Here is a 6,256-nt window from a genome sequence, read left to right on the forward strand (position 1 = left end):
GCTTGGCATACAGCTTGATGTCATCCATGTACAGGAGGTGGCTGACAACTGCTCCGTTCCGTAGTCGGTATCCGTAGCCAGTCTTGTTAATGATCTCACTGAGGGGGTTCAGGCCTATGCAGAACAGCAGTGGGGACAGAGCATCTCCTTGGTAGATCCCGCACTTGATGGTAACTTGTGCTATGGGCTTGGAGTTGGCCTCTAGTGTTGTACGCCACATCCCCATTGAGTTCCTGATGAAGGCTCTTAGGGTCCCATTGATCTTGTACAATTCTAGGCATTCCAGTATCCAGCTGTGGGGCATTGAGTCATAGGCCTTCTTGTAATCAATCCAGGCAGTGCACAGGTTGGTCAGTCTGGTCTTGCAGTCTCGGCTGATTGTTCTGTCTACCAGTAGCTGGTGTTTTGCACCTCTGGTATTCTTGCCAATTCCTTTCTGTGTCCCGCTCATGTATTGACCCATGTGCCTGTTCATCTTAGCCGATATGATGCCTGACAGGAGCTTCCATGTAGTACTGAGGCAGGTTATTGGTCGGTAGTTGGAGGGGACCGGTCCCTTCTTGGGGTCCTTGGGGATCAGGACCGTCCGGCCTTCAGTTAGCCATTCCGGGTGTCTCTCGTTAACTAGCAGCTGGTTCATTTGTGCTGCCATATATATATATATATATATATATATATATATATATATATATATATATATATATATATATATGTTTTTTTTTTTTTGTTTTTTTTTTTTTTGTCATAATGGCCAGTCAAGCTTTGGCTAGTTGATGATACCTACTCTGTCCCATAGCTGTAAATGTCTTTTATTGTTTGTTTCTGTTTGTTTGTTGTTCGTCTTCAATTTAAAAAATGAAAATAAAAAGTCTTAAAAAAAAAAAAGTAATAAGTGGTAATAAGTGTCTAAGAGCATCTGCTTTAACTCCTACTGCCTTTTCATTAAAAATATGCAGTAAATATAAAACTACATGGACCTATCTGTCTTTAAGTCTAATGTCATTCGTCATGTCTGGGCCCAAACTACGCTGCAGGTCCCAAAGGCAAACGATCACTGTAGGATCACTGAGAGTTGAAAAACTGTCTAAATTCTTTCATCTTTAATAAAATTTAATAAAGTGTGGCTGCTCTACTAGGTGTAACAATTAAGTTTAAAATCCAGGCATCCATGAAAACAGAATTTATTATATTTAATAGAGTTAGAAGTTAGCAGAGAGTTAGCTTGCTAGCTTCCATCTAAATATAATACACCATGTTCAGACTGAGGGATTTTTGAAACAAAGTAAGACATACAGCTCTGCTATCACTTCCAACATAAATGAAGACAGGAAAGTAAACAGCAGGGACATTTGTAGGGTTACTGAAATTTGGCTAGCTGGTATATAATGATGTGCTACGTGATCGCTAGCAACACAGCTATGTTAGCTTAATAAATAGTGAAGGTGGAGCTTCTACATTCATTGAGGTGGAGGATGAACGCTAACCTTTTTCCACTCAATAAAAGTTAGCGTGAGGGTTCCTGACGGTTAGAGACAAATGCAATTGCATGGTGGGATGCTATAAATGGACCAAACTTCAGCCAGGAGAACAACTGAGATAATCCATCCACAATATGAAGTTACCGTAGTCTTTAATATACTGCTGCATCGGCTGGGCTGTAGTTATGTCACAATCCCATACGGTAAAAAAATATATTTTAAAATACATTTTGAAATATATTTCAAAATATAGAAAAAATGGCCAAAAAATATATGTGCTAAAATACATTTTAAAATATATTTATATATTTAAAATGTATTTTAGCACATATATTTTTTGGCCATTTTTTGTATATTTTGAAATGTATTTCAAAATGTATTTCAAAATACATTTTGAAATATGTTTATGTATTTTGAAATGTTTTTTAGCACATATATTTTTTGGCCATTTTTTGTATATTTTGAAATATATTAATAAAATATATTTCAAAATACAATTTAAATTTATTTAAAATCATTCAAAAAAATATAAATTTAACCCTTCATATATTTCTAAGAAAACACATTCACATGTAACATCTGAAAGAAATCTTTATTTGATGTTTAAAACATACATATAGCATATCAATCAAGCAAGGAATATTCATTTTATAAGTTTATTCTCATTACATACTCAAACATTCTAAAAGAAACACACACACATATACATATATGTGTGTGTGTGTATATATATATATATATATATATATATACACACACACATATGTGTGTGTATGTGTATATGTGTGTGTGATTGTATGAACATAAGTCAGCATACTTAAAATGTAATTTCTTTTCCTTTTCCAGCAGTCTCAGTTCCCCCAGCTTTCACGGCAATCCTCAAAGCCCTTCTGGACACGCTGGGAAACCCCTTCCTTACCGCCACTGTAACAAACAAAAGTCACAGTTCTATTACTTTTATCAGAGTTAAAATAAAAATGTGATTTATGTTAGCTGGCTTCATTTAGCAAACAGATATTTCTGTTTATATAGATACAAATATTAATACAGATATATTTTACGCATAATTTTACCTCTTTTTTTTCCTAGATGGGAAGTCTATCCAGTTCACATTACAGTAATGCTAACACCCCTTTTGGTCGTCTCTCCTTACCTTCCAGCATTCATAAATCTGTTGACCTTCTTTGTCTGAGACCAACCACTACAATGCATTATCACCTATTTGTATTGGTAACTTACTTTACAACCTATTTTAATGGTTGCAAAGTAAGTTACTTGTGCTGTATGCAATTTTAGATACACAGAAAGTCTTCACTTACTATATATGGCTGTCATAGTGTCCTTATCAAGGGCAGTTCTTCACTCTGCGCCGATGTCCGTTTTGCTCTGTCCTCCTATAAAAAGCATGAACATTTGAGTGTTTGACTAGTTTTAGATTTCCAAAAATTTGATATTTGTACAACTAAACATTTGAACTACAATATATGCTATTGAGCGATACTTTTATGGGTAATTTTTGGTAAAGAAACTGGTGACAGAGTTGTAGGCTTTTTAAAGTACTATTAGCTAACCATTTGAACTGACTTTCAAAGCTGATTACCTTTTAAATTGCTGTGGATCAAAACCTCCAGTGGGAAGGCGGCCATTAGAAGAACACGCACCATTGAACCTGAAAATAACAAAAACAAACAAAAAACAGAACAATATATATTACCGGTAGGGTAATAAATCTCTTCTGAAGCAATATAGTTCATTTTGGGTGAAAAACAAAACATTCCTCTAAAATATATATACTGACATCAGCAATCAACATCATGATTGTAATTATTTCCTTTTTAGTACATCTACTGCTGTTTGCATGTGTCAAGCACTACGACTGTATCTATGCATATAAATTCACCATATATATCCAGCAAAAATGTTTTGTTATAGTCAAAAGGAAAACAAACAAAGGCATTCAATCAGAGGTGAGAAATTAATTGGGAATATGAATTATAGGTGAACTATTCTTTACCTACTAGCAATCAAGCTTCTTTAACCAAGAAGCTTGAAATATTTGAATGTAAAATAAAATAAATAAATAAATAATAATAAAAATAACATGATGTAATTAAAATGCACAACTTACATTAAGGAAATCTGCATTTGTATCCACAGGCTAAAAGTAAAACAGTAAATGTGTTAGTGATAGTACAGGTATTTGTAAAAAAAAAAAAAAAAAAAAGAGGCAGTAACTGTGACGCTTCTAGTGGGATGCTAAATGCAGAGATTTATATTTACAGTATAATACTGCATGTACGGGTAACTGTGTTGTGAACTGTAACTGAATATTAGAGAATCTCAGAGAAATTAAATGTATTTATTTTTTGAATTTATCAATCATAAAACCGTCTGTTTTGAAGGCCTGTTACGATAGCGACTTTTTGTTGGTCGGTATATTGCCCCATAAACAATTGCGACAAGTTATGTCATTGTCATTTTAAGACCATTTTATGTCTTTGAATGTATAATCATAATATAACACCATAATAATGCAAGATCTACACACTTTCAATTGACAAACCAACATCTAATTCTTAAAGTATTTAGATCATTGAAATTAGGAATCAAAATATTAGATACCTTAAAAACTTGAATAAATAGTAAATTTTCTAACAAATAGAAAACAATGTTATTTAATGTTATTGTTTTGTTATCATTATATTTTATTTTTGTAAATATAATGGCGGATAAATTACATCATCAACAATTATTGAGGTCATGTACATGTATTGTGTGTTAAGTCGATATATCGATTATTGTGATAGGCCTACTGTTTTGGTATCATAACGAGCTTGTCAAACATGCATGACCACTAAACAATGTCTAAGCAGTAGTATTGGTCTGAATGACAACAAACATAACTAGTGTTTTGGAAAATCTGTTAGAAAACAGTTATTTCAATAATTATGATTAGCATGTGACACAGACACCGCATAAAAAACTACAACAACAAATACTTACTTTAGGAGGATGGGGGAGGGCAGCATGAGGTTGAGACTTTGACATCTGTAAAAAACAAATTCATGTATTACAAACAAGTCACTTAAAAATACATTAATGTGGCAGACTGTTCCCTGTTCAGATGCAGTGTATAAGTACAATCAGGGCTGTCACAACAATGGGGTGGGGCCAAGTGGCTGCAACCCTAGGTACAATGTGCAGGTATATATAATTACATATAATATATGTGAATAAAGCAAGAATCTGTTTAGGTTAGTCACTGTGCTGACTGATGCTTGCTAGGTTTATATGATTGCAAACTGCACAAAAACAACAACAGCAACAACATTAATGACAATGACAAACAAAATTACTTACATTTATGTAAATCTCACATTAGGAAGATCTGCATTCGATTTCATGGGCTGAAATAAATAGGCAGAAACATTACTGCTAAAAAAATAAAAAACAAAAACTCTAAAAAGCCTAAAAATGACTTAAAAAGCAAGGAAATGTGGAACATTGTAATTAGCGAACATTAATAAAGCATAACTGTTCTTTGTTTCTAACCTTGGTAAGTACTCTGTAGCCAGAAGGAGAGGTAGGATTTCTGTGAAAGCCAAATTAAATGTGAATAGGCTTTGATAGTTATTGAGAAGGCAGAATAATAAGAAAAGGCAAAAGTACGTCACAATATAATTAATTAAGTTACATATTTTGATTACCAAATTATGGAAGCGTGGAGCTGCCACCCAGGCAAAAGAAAAATAGAGCTGTATCACGTTATGACGTGAAATGTTTATTGTTCTAACATTATGCTTTTCATGTTTGTATAATATAATATCACGTTATTATAATATACATAATTGTCACGTTCGCACAATATTGTACGGACGTGATAATTATGTACATTTTTCGTACAATGTTGTTCAAACATGTTGTTCAAACATGATAGTATATTGTTAGAACGATAAACTTTTCACGTTATAACGTGATATACTTATATTTCTCTTTTGCCTGGGTGGCAGCTCTACGCTTCCGTTCCAAATACACGAGAATAAAGTAATATTATATGGGAAAAGGCACCTGCTAGCTTGATGATGGAGGCTTCTTAGACTGGCCACCCGCCTTGGCTTCTTGTCGCCACTCCACGAAATAAAGGTCCGTTTCCTCCATGCCGGCTAATTATTCATCCTCATTAAAATCTCGTATATGTTCAGTTGGCAGAATTGAGAATTTTACATCTTCCAACCACTTAATTAAATCACTCATATGTGAGTATGAAGCAGGGATGGCTGATTGCTACTTTGAATTTGGAAGCTCTGCTCAAAACCTCCATCAACATGTCCCTTGTATACCCACCCTGGCACAGAGACACAAGCCCGAGGCCTGAATTATCACACAGAGACAGTTCTGGTGATAATTGACTGAAGGAATGCCAGACACTTACTGATGAACATGGAAAACACTCCACAGTGCATCTCCAAATGGCTTTAGCGAGCTAATGGCGGTGTGGGAAAAATGAGCTCACATAAGGCAGGGGAGGTAATGTAGCTTCCAGCTCAGCTCATTTTCTCCAAACGAAAGAGATAATCTGGACCCCCCGAAGGCCTCAGAGATTGAAAGCTCCGCAAGCGGAAAGGCCAAATAACTAAGAGAAATTAGACGGGAACCTGGCCCAAAGTTTTCTCATTTCACTCCCCCACCTCAAATCAGAGTCCCCGACAATGCTCCTACAGTGAGGCATAAACTCCAGATAACTAAATTAACCTATGTTTTCCTCCATTCCTTCCACA

The 6,256-nt window shown here is 34.8% G+C and overlaps 1 long non-coding RNA gene across 1 annotated transcript; it reads right to left on the bottom strand.

The window, feature by feature from the left end:
- Positions 1-2,242: 2,242 nt before the first annotated feature.
- LOC146693392 (uncharacterized) lies at positions 2,243-5,732 on the bottom strand. The gene is made up of 8 exons (XR_014923966.1): positions 5,547-5,732; positions 5,031-5,070; positions 4,839-4,885; positions 4,482-4,526; positions 3,607-3,636; positions 3,079-3,147; positions 2,798-2,872; positions 2,243-2,402 (listed from the first exon to the last, which is right to left on the bottom strand). It is a non-coding gene; the product is annotated as an uncharacterized LOC146693392 (long non-coding RNA).
- Positions 5,733-6,256: the final 524 nt, after the last annotated feature.

Source organism: Copadichromis virginalis, linkage group LG14 (genome assembly GCF_057382275.1).
Source record: "Copadichromis virginalis isolate Kocher_CV1m ecotype Utaka linkage group LG14, C_Virginalis_male_GT1.1, whole genome shotgun sequence".
Taxonomy (NCBI): Eukaryota; Metazoa; Chordata; class Actinopteri; order Cichliformes; family Cichlidae; genus Copadichromis; species Copadichromis virginalis.